An 11,759-nucleotide genomic window follows, 5' to 3' on the forward strand; every position below is an offset into this window, starting at 1 on the left:
GACGATTTTCGACAGTGGATGTCTCAAGAATACCCTGATAGTCAAGCTCTTCCTTTAATTGAGGGTCTAAAACGTATGCTTCAAAGTGATAAGAATGGAATTGATATTTTGCGTGGTATTGCACACATTGTGGATTCAAATGTGATGCCTATGAAGAGTTGTGCCGAAAACTTAGGTTATACACAACCTCCTATTCAAGTTAATCATTCTATTCCTTTGACGACTCCTATTGCTAGTATACCTACTTTTACATCAAACATAATGACTACTTCAATACAGGACATTCCTCCTATGATCACTAATCATGGGGGCAATCCTTCTTCTTCAATTAACCCTCTTCCTTCATTCAATCCTTCTTCTTCATTCATTCCTTCAATGAGTGTTCCTATTATATCTCCACAAATGAACATGATGCAAGGGGGCAATTCATTTAACCCTTCCATTCCTCCTTGTAGTGCTCCTCCTGTCCAATCATCTCCTATGACTAACTATCATAGTGTCCCACCACCTTACTCTCTACCTTCTTTCAATAACATAACACCTCCATCACAATCTAACACGTCTAATATGAACTCTTCGACTGAAGCGACCATTAACAATCTTGCACAAACTGTCTCTTCTTTACAGCAACAAATTGCCTCTATGAACCAATCTAAGTTTAGTGTGCCCACATTTGATGTTGCGAGCCCACTTTCTCTTGACATTGTTCAAGCTATCCCCCCTAAACATGTTGAAATTCTGCACTTGGAACTTTATAATGGTAAGGGTGATCCTCTAACACATGTTAAGACCTTTCAAACAATATGTACTGATTTTGCTTATGACCAAAGGTTGCTTGCAAAACTGTTTACTAGAACATTAAGAGACAAAGCCCTACAATGGTATTGCTCGTTGTCTTCCTATTCTATTACTTCTTTTGAACAACTTGCAAATGCTTTCATTCAACAATTTCAAAACAATATAAGTCCTAAAGTTACTTTGATTGATTTAATGCATTGTAAACAAGGTGTTAAAGAAAAAGTGACTGATTTCATTGGTAGATATAAGCATTTGTATGCTCAAATTTCTTTTCCAGTGCCTGACAATGATATTCAAAGAATCTTTATTTCTAATTTACAAAAAGACATTAGAGAAAAACTCCTGTTTTCTGAGTTTACTTCTTTCCAACAGTTGTGCGCAACTCTTTACAATTATCAACTAACTGTGAGTCAAATAGAACAAGAAAATCCTATGGCTTCGAGTGATAAGGGTGATAGTAGTCAACAACCATTTGGGAAGTTTAAACTGAATAGAGAGTCCATTAAATTCAATGAAAACATCATCAACAACAATGTGAATGCAGCATCAGGTGTGCCTCCTATTTCTAAGCTTTTCAAGAAAGAAAGAAAGTTTACTCCTTTGAATGAATCATTGCATAGTATTATGAATAAGTTATTGGAACAAAATGTGCTTACTCTTTCTCCTATAAGGCAAATTGATCCTGCAAAGATTACTTCACCCTATTTTGATAACAAATCTTTTTGTCAATTTCATCATCAACCTGGGCATGATACTGAAAAATGTTTTGCTTTAAAGGGGAAAATTCAAGATTTGATTGATAATAATACTATCTCTGTTTCTGGAGTGAATGATAAAGGCAATACATCTGTAGCTCCTCCTAACCAAAATCTTCACATTTTCACTGATCCATTGCCTTCTCATACCTCTAATGCGATTGATACTACTGATTCCTCTATCTCAGCCGATGATCTTGTGTTCATGACTCCGAATGTGATTAACTTTGTGGAGCAGCAGAAAATCCCTAAAGAACTTTCCATCACCTTTGATTCTAGCGAAACTATCAGGGCACCTGATGGTCCTTTATATATAGTTGCAAAAGTCAAAAATACACCTTGCCGTGGAGTGCTTATTGATCCTTCTTGTATGGTTAATATCATTACTGAAGAATTTCTTTTTACTTTGCAATTGAATCAAGTAATCTATGATGAAACAGATGTGGTTGTGAAATTATTTGATGTATTTTCTTCTCCTGCAATTGGTTCTATTAAATTACCTATTGAAGTTCATAACAAATCCCTTGATGTGAACTTTGCTATTATTCCATCTTCCAAACAATTTCGTGTGAAGTTTGGCTATCCTTGGCTATCTTCCATGAAAGCTATTGCTTCTCCTATTCACAAGTGTTTGAAATTTCCCCATAATGGTGAAGTTGTTACTGTCAATCATAGTCTCTTTAAACCAGCTGAAAGAACTTCTAGCATTCCTATTGATTACTTTTGGCCTAAACAATTCCAATCTCTTCCTCCGCGAAGTGATCATCTTTTCAAATCTTATCAAAAGTGGAAAAAAGATATGATCCTTTCTCTAAGTGAACCTAGAACACCCAAACTTGACATTCCTATCATTCTTGAGAAGGAAGTTCTTCCTTTGAAAGATAAAACTAATGTCTTTCCTCAAGAAGATTCCTCACCCATTCCTATGGATTTGACTATGCCTATATCTAATAAACTTCCCAAAAGTAGACCTATCCCTCCTCGTCATGATGGACTTGGTCTCCTTCCAAAACCAAATATTCCTCCCTTATATGGAGCAGTTCCTCCTCCTTCCTTTTATAGAGAGAAGAGACCTTCCTCTTCTCCTATTATTCAACCTAAGAGACCACAACCTAAACACCCAAGTGATAAGGATGAGAACATTCCTCCTCCTCAATCTTCTCAACTTCCTACTAAGACTAGACGAAATCGTTCTGCACGTGAACGCCAACGAAAGCGTCGTCTTAGAGCTCAAACTTTGTAATCCCCAAAAACACCTTCAACAAGCATTATTCCATTTTCTCCTCAGCTGGAAATTGAGCCAAAATCTCCTAAACATAAGATGCATGATGGTCTTGATAGTTAAAGACCCTATTTTTATAAATCTTGATGATGATATAGATGAAAATGTTACTTCTCTTGCTTCTGATAGTGAATATGAACTTGTTGATGTTGATAACCATTTATCTAATGAATTTTCTAAAGCACTTATCCTAGCTCCTAGACAAGAACAACGTGGCTTGGAACATGAACATAGCCCTTGTTTGCATCTTGTGATAGCTCCATCTGCTGTGTTGAATGTTCCTCCTCTAGCATGTTCCCTGCCTTCCCGAAACATTGATCAGCAAGATCGGGGGGTAGATGACGTGCTAGACTAGTTTCATTAGCATAGCAGATTCTCTCCTCCTCCCTTTCTTTTGTTACTTCTTCTATATGTTACTCTCATTCTTCTATTTGTTGTCCTTAGTGTTGTCTACTTGAGGACGATGCAAAACATTGAGATCTCTCGATCTCTCTCATGTTGACTCAAAAGACACATGTGTTCCCTTCTTCTAGGTGACCTTCCTTGATTGGGGAATGAAGAACAATTATGCATACATACATATGATATACATGAATTATCATACAGCATACTGACCCCGAGGAAAGCGAAGTCACCTTTTGCTTTGTGTTTTGTGTCTATTATCCTTGGGCTTATCTCACACTTGGGGGCTAAATCCTTGCGATAACGTGCTCCTTTCTCATTTCTTATATGTATCACTACCTTAAAGCAATCACCCCCGGTGAGGCATGTGCGATCGCTTTAACGTAGGGGGGCATACATCCCATTCATATCTTTTCAAGATACTTGAAAATTTCTTGACAAATTTAGCTTTGCCTTGAAATTTTTTGATATCTTTCTTGCATGACTCATAGTGAGGGAACCCTACTACTGATAGTCATGGTTCTCCCTCCTGATCTTCCCTTTTACTTTGTCAATCGAAGTCGCAAGATCCTTAGTCCACTGGGGGCTTGGTGTATCTTGCGTCCTTGACGTGGTGAAAGTTTTTTTTCAATATTGTTTCCTTGTACTTTACCGGAAGTATGAGCGTACGCTTATACTCCCGCTAAAGTGGGGGCTAAATGTAGCGTCCTAAAATTGCAACACTTGCAATTTTGACCGCATTTGGGTCTTCACGATGGCGACGCAACACTGAACCTGAATGGAGACCCCGAAACTTGTCCACAACATCAAAAACTGCATTTTTCAGCACCCTGGCCTAATCCTCCTTGCACCCTGCTGTCCCCGGAGGTGGGACCAGAGCGCCCAGCACCCTGGTCCTTCAGGACTAGGGCGCCCAACACCCTGGTCCCCCAGGACCATGGCACCCAGTGCCCTGGTCCCTGGCCCTATTTTGGGCTTGGTCTCCTATGGGACTTCGGGTCTTTTTGTTTGCAAATTGGAAAATAACATTTCCTGGTTGGCCTAAGGTTGGGAAAATCAGTCTATCAACCCTAATTGGCAAGTATATAAACTACATTTTCCTCTCTCATTTGGGATAAGGGGCAAAAAAAGGTGGAAACGATACTCAAAACATTCAAGCATTCAAGCATTCAAACATTCCTTCAAGCAATTGATCATTCTAAGTCTCCATTCAAGGCTAAGTGTTGCATTCAAGACAAGGATTCAACCATTGAAGAGGAGATCACATGCTACAACATACAACATACAACAAACAACAACATCTATACCTTCGCATATAAGGATACAAACATCCTTACAACAAGGTACTAGTAATTGTTTTACATTACAGTCATTTACATTTATAGCATTTCTCATTTCTTGGTTAATTCCAAAACCGGGGTTTGACCTAAGGGCAAACCCCTAATCCCTAACCCCCCAATCATCTTCACTTTTCTGTGTGTAGGTTGCAAGTACGCGGCTGAAATTGAAGATCTGGAATCCTTGTGTAGAGACGAACAGATCCCCCTTCGTTTCACGGATTTTTCAGAGGACCGTGTGCACGCCGGGCGCCATCGTCCCATCAAATTTTGCTCAAATTTGTAGGACAGCACCATCTCGATATTTTACTGCTAATTCCAGGTCCGCAGCTTCATATCATATCCCTATCTCTATTTATAAGCGAATATTTCCCACTTTACATGCATTCCTAGCTTAATCATTCTATCTACATTCTTTACAAAAGAGGGTATCCTTGCTATCACAACCCTTGAAACTCATATAGAATCCAATCTTGCATTGTGTGGGATTGGATCTTGTGGGTTTCAACCCCTCTTTTGAATGTGAAGTCCCTCCTAAGTGAAAACCATCAACCCTAGTGGCTCTCCCTTCTCTCTCCTCGGAGTTGGAGAGGGGAGAACAACTAGGGTTCAATTTTTCCGCTTTACAAAAACAAAATTTATAGATGCCTCTACTTGTCTCACCACTCATTAATTGTTTGGGATTTTCATTCCATTCACCAAGGTTGGCATCTATTCTAAGACTTTGTGTCATGGCCAAGATAAATGATTTGCCTCTAGTTTCTCTCCAATCTATTCACCTAGTAGCATGTGAAATATATCTCTTCCTAATTATTATTCTCTCCATCTTGTTAATGACCATTTCATTAATGAATCCTTCCTCATAATTTTGGATAAGTGAGACAATGTTAGCTCAAGGAATCTTTTCAATCCTCTTTCAAGATTCTTTCCCAAGTAATAATCTTGCATATTGGAAAATAAATTACACTTCTATTTTTCCAAGCCACTCTTCCTTATAATGTTTAGATTTATTCTATAGTGCTCATTGTGACTCATGTTTACTACTCTTCCTATTAATCTCATTCCAATATCTCCTACAAAAATATGGAATGATTACATTTATATTTTATTTGTGTCTCCTAAATATCCACAAAATTTGGATAAATAATACAATTTTTTAATAATATTTAATTGTAAAAGAAAGGATTAAAATGGAACTAAACACTCCAAATAAATTAATCAGGGTTAAAGGGATAAACTAGGATCAATTCATGAAGGCAAGATCTGTTATCTCAAAAATTAATCCTAATTACTAAAAACACTAGATTCTCCCCTAAAAGGTTGTTGAGTCATAGAAGGCCTAGCTTGATAGCCCTATAGTCTCTCATACCTAAAATATCCTTGTGTCTATGATGGTCAAATGTGACTACCCTATGGCCCCTACTATGCTCTAGTAGACCTATGTCCCTAATAATGATACTACTGGGTTTTTCTTTGTAAATCATATAGTAAGTCTAAATTATCCTTTGAAGGATGGGGAGGCCTATGGACACTTTAGTCCCTTAATCAAGGTTACAAACTTCTCTCATGCCTCTTGTGTCCTCCCATGTACCTCCTTTTCCATAAGAGACTTTGCCATAGCAACCCTAAAGTCATTTGGATTGGCCATGTGTAGGAAAACTAAAATTTTGGGCTTTCCACCCCTAATGAAATAATTGACAAGTAACTTGTCTTGAATGTAATCTACAAACTACAAGAACTCCAACTACTAACTCTCATGTTGGGCCACTATGAAACCTTATTATGTAAATTGTGAAACTCATCTATGCATCTCTGTCAAAAATATTTTGAAATAGAACACACTTTGAAGCACTCCAAAATGGTATTTGGAGAGGGTTTCCAATGTGAGTTGGTGCATTTTATCCTCCCAGTACCACAAGGTGGAAGCAAGTCCTCTCAAAAATTTCATTGAAAATTATGCCTTTAGGTTGCTCACATATAGATGCAACCCAAAGCATAAGTCCAAGCTAATTAGTAAACAAGACTTATCCTCAACCCCATTTGTGGATCTTAAAAATGTAGAGGATTGGAGATGAAGCAACTCTCGAATATGATCCTTTGGCCCATGATATGTGCTTGCTATAGTCTATACCTCTTGTATTTATGAATGATGAGGCTAGGTAATGTGTATTGATCAATATTCTATCTCCTCTATATGTATCTCCCAAATTCAAGGCGAACTCCTAATAAGCTCCCAAGATGCAAGTATATGCTCCTCTACTACAAGTGGATCCTCATGGCTTGTAAGATTTGAGGTCCATACTCAGGCTACTCATCTTGGTGAAAACTCTCAAAGTGATATGACCCTTCCTTCCATTTCCTAGCGAATAGTTGTGGTTGAAGCTAGTGAAGATGGATAGAGATTCGATAGTGTGGTATATATGTTTGCAAAATGTGGAAGCATCTGCAAAGCGGGTGAGCTGTTTGACAGAATGCCTCAAAGAGATGTCATTTCGTGGAACACAATGATGGGAATGGTGAATACTCAATGCTAAAGGAAAAGAACCATAAAATTCATTTATCTACTTGATATTGGAGCACAAGTCTTAGGATAAAAACCTATCAAGAGCCTAGAATTGAGGGTTAATCATTTTGCCAAATCACTTGGAGTTGTGATCCAAGCTTCCTCTATTTTGAAATATTTTGATATTAGGGCCTGGCTCTTAGCCTCATCAAAATACTTGATCCCAGATAGACTCATTCACCTCTAAACCAAAAACCCAATAACACTTCCAACATCATTAAATATTTAATAAACTTTTCAAAAGATCTTTTTGTTATTTACGAGAATTTTTTAACAATTACATAATTCTCATATAGACTCGAATAGAACAATAAACATATGTAAAAGATTTGTCCACAACAACATCTACTATTGAAGGTTTGCACCATTACATGCACTTGCAAATTCATATTTTAACATAAACACAATACAGGACAATAATAATTTAAAATAAATGTCCACCACACATCTGATCTCCTTCAAGGTAAGCATTAAAATATGAAGTACACAACCTATCTTCCCTACAATGAGGAAAATACAAATTATCTAACACCAGAAGACGCAATCAACTTCACTCCAATGGCTTCCTGAAAACCAAAGCAGGATCTATCTAGCCATAGTTGGAAGTTTTTCATACCATTTAAAATAATGTCTCCCATTACCAGTGACTGATTGATCAATGTCGGCTAGTGTCCACCTCCACTTCCATCGAATCATACTCCATTGCCACTTCCAGCCTGACATGGCAGTGACATCGGATATACAGCCTAGAGGAAGCTCTTATTGCGGGTGAACTTTTTCCTCCGTCCATAGCTTTTTTTGCGGTTGAACTTCTTTCTCTGTCCGTAGCTCTTATTGCTGTTGATGGAGGCCCAGGCGTCACCATTTACACAACCCATTTTGGGCTCCCTTGCGGTCATCCTCGCTGGTTATGTGCCAGCCCTTGGCACTTTGTGCCCATGGCACTTCGTGCCCCTGTTCCCCACTGCGGCCGTGTTTGTCACACCAATGATCTTCCCTGCCACGATTAAACCCACAGGTTCGCTACAGAGGGCGTGGGACAAATGAGAGGAGGGATTTTGTAAAGAGGCGGGATTTATGAAATGACTTGGTCTTTTTTTTTTTTAAAGTAATGCACGCGGTCATCGGAATTTCGACGAACGTGGGCACTTTTTCTAAAAAAACCCAAATGTCATTGCCAATTCCTTCTCTGTCGAAACCAAATGTTGCATTATTATCGGAATTCCGACGAAATCAGGCATCTTTTAAAAAAAAAATCAAGTTTGATCACAATATACCTTCTCCATCGGAATTTTAGGCTAAATGTATTAGTGTGTTTAGGAGGATTATTACTCTCTGTATCTGTATTTTGATTTCTGGTTATGATCTCTTTTTGGAGATTGTTGGTTTTTGGTATTTGGCATTTCTCTTTTGGCACTTTGATGGTTCTTCCATCTTGTGTTGCCATCAATGAAAAAGGGGGAGATTGTTGGTATTTTGGTATGGTTTTGTCATTGATGTCAACACCTACTAAACACTTATCAACTCTGGCACTTTGGAGAATTAACAACATTCACCAGCAAGCAAATGACTCATGCACAGTCACTGGTATCTGGTACACTGACAAGATATAATGATCACTGACACTTGGAATGATATGGAAAACACATGGTTATGTTGAAGACATCGTTTGGACATCTTGTCCTGGAGTTTTGTTCATTGGTATATTCATATTTGCATATTTGTTGTTACCAGCAAATAGGTCCAGGGTTACACCGACAGGTTTATCTTTTTCAGATCAGCATGGCATGCTATGGAGATGATTAATTATTGTTGTAAATGCATTAAGCTAACATGTTCAATCGGTTATTGCAACAGATATTATATTGTTTGTAAAATGTTTTTATTGTAATATCTTATAGAGTTGACCTACTAAAATTGGTCTTAGGTTATGGTATAAATGTAAGATCTTATTTGTAAGATGAGATGTGGAATGCGAAAAAGGATTGCGTGATGGTATATGCAAAAATAATTAGAGCTACGCATGCAGACATCATTTGAAGATTAAAGGAAGGGTTTTTTTGTGAAGACAATCAGAACTACACCTTTACTGAATCTAGCATATGAAGATGCTATTTTGTGCAGTACATTCTTATTGGATTTAATCATCCAACTGTAGTCAGTGTGACTCCCATTCTGTGATTGAGTAGTGAGTTCTAGGCGCTTGGCCTTTCTGCATGTGCAGACCCCATTTATGTACACTTACTATCTGTAGTAGTATCATCTGATTGTGGGTAAGGTTTCCCACTGTGGTTTTTCCCCTTACAGGGTTTCCACGTACAAATATTGGTGTTATGTGTTGTGGATGACTTTATCTTTATTTTTCATGCACTAATCCTTACTGGTATAAAAATTAACTATTAAATCTATCTACCGACATATTAAACTAGTATCAAGCATTAAATTGGTTAAGATGTTTTTGGTTTGAATTTATTTGACAATTGATTCACACCCCCCTCTCATTTGCCTCCAGGACCTACCAAATATTATTTTAGGATTTATCGTAGGCAGCATTTTGATCAAGTGGCAGCGATTTCTTTTGATTTTTGACCATTTTCTTGTTCGTCAACATGCGCGCCAATTGGCATCTCGACATTGCCTCGATTCACTCACTTTTTTCATTCAAAGTTGAGAGAACACGGAGCTGCTACATGGCTTAGGTTTTTATATCAGTGTATGCTCCTCGGCCCCACCATCCATCGTGTAAAGTTGAAGACACTTGGTATCCCTGCATTGCACGATCTGATTCTCTTTTTGCGCTTGACTTCAGATATCCCCCGAGCCGCCGTGTGTCTTCCATGGTAGTTCATGAAGCAAGATGCGGTTTGCATCGCAGTTTGCTTGTTGGGAAGGTGTAGGGATCACCATGACGTGGTTGAGATAACAACTTTGAAGGTTGTTTTGTTGGGTAGCATCTCGCGGTTGCTAGGATGTTGCTGATGCTACGAGCTGTTAGTTAGGAACCGAGGGCTCTATTTATGCTTTCTTTTCCTTTCTTTTAAGGGTTCATACTTTTAGAGATATTTTTTAGATTTTGGCTCATTAAAGAGGCCTTTATGTTGATTAAATTTGGTGAATGATAGACATGTCAGATTGTGCATATGGCCTTTGTTATTTTTTTATTTGAAGCTTAACATATTGACTTATGTGCTGTTTTCAAGTTCAATAACTTCTATGATATTCACTATGAGACTCCACGGATTAAACTATGTTCTGAGACTTGTTATCTGTTGGATGAATGGTTAATGCCATTTTATGTTAAATGAGTTTTATTGAGTTACTCTCTCGAATGGTTTTGAGTGTGTAGATTATTGAATGAGCTTTAAAGCCCCATGTCTCTAGGTTTTTTATGCTGTTAATTCTTTCCCAAAATATTTTGGCGTATTGCCTAAGTAGTATAGATCATTTGTTTTAAGTCTTCTTCTTTACCTTTTCTCCCCAATTATATGAAGATCCGACTTCTCAAACCCTTAGGTCATTCAATGAGTTTTGCACAAAAGGTCCCCCATCACCGAATTTACCATAAGGCTGTTAGCGTTTAAGGTAAAATTAAGAGTCAATAGTTACTATTGCTACATGACCTGGTTTGATCTCATTGAGGACCCACCGGATCATGGTTGCATCACAATTCTACAAATAATTTACATTTATGGTGTTTCATTGTCCTCTCCCTCTCATTGCATTTATTCTCCTCTCACTCTTCATGCACCTCTACTTACTCTAATCTATGTGCTTTATGTAGGCTATTCTCTTTCTCATGAACCTATTTTCTCTTTCTCAGTATGTAGGTCTAGGCTTCCTTATTGTCCTGCTTCCCACACTGCTATCCTCCCTTAGCTTTCTTCTTTTGCAAGATTTTAATTTATTTTGTCTCGCACGGCCTAAGCCCCTCCTCTAGCTTCTCACAACCTAGATTCTTCTTTCTTCCTTGACTAAAATCCTACTATATTGGTCAATGGCCATACCAAACAATGCCCCTCTCATTTTTATTACATTAAATATTTCTTCATTGATGCCTTTATGAATTTTTTTTCCTTCTTCTTGGCTGATTTACAATCAATGGATGGCCTTTGGAATTATTCCATCTTTCCTAGCTTAATTATCTCAACATCTGTCAAATTACATTTTCTCAAAAGTTTCAAAGGTCTTATGCTTCATACCTTGCTTCAAAACTCCCATTACAAGCCACAAGGATTCTCACAAGGTCGCATAATTTGGCATTAGGCTTGCCAATTTCATTTTCTTGAAAGTGTCTAAAGCCTTTTTGAAAAATCCATTTTGTACATATCCTACAATCATTGTACTCCATTAGATGAAATTTCTTTGAGGTATTCCATCAAATAGTTCATGTGCCTTGTCTATGCTTCCATAGATTACGTATATGTCTAGTAGGGAAATTATAATTACAACAAATTGACAAAATTCTTGTATCCTTTATAATTTTATGGATGTCCATGCCCTATTCTCAAGCCCCCATTTTGGCATAGAGAAAGTTGACACTCACTTTTAACATATTTTATTTTATATTAAAGAGAAGACATCACCCCCTTAAACTCAATATATGGATTCTGCAAGTAATAACT

The sequence above is a fragment of the Cryptomeria japonica genome, chromosome 11 (assembly GCF_030272615.1).
Source record: "Cryptomeria japonica chromosome 11, Sugi_1.0, whole genome shotgun sequence".
Lineage (NCBI taxonomy): Eukaryota > Viridiplantae > Streptophyta > Pinopsida > Cupressales > Cupressaceae > Cryptomeria > Cryptomeria japonica.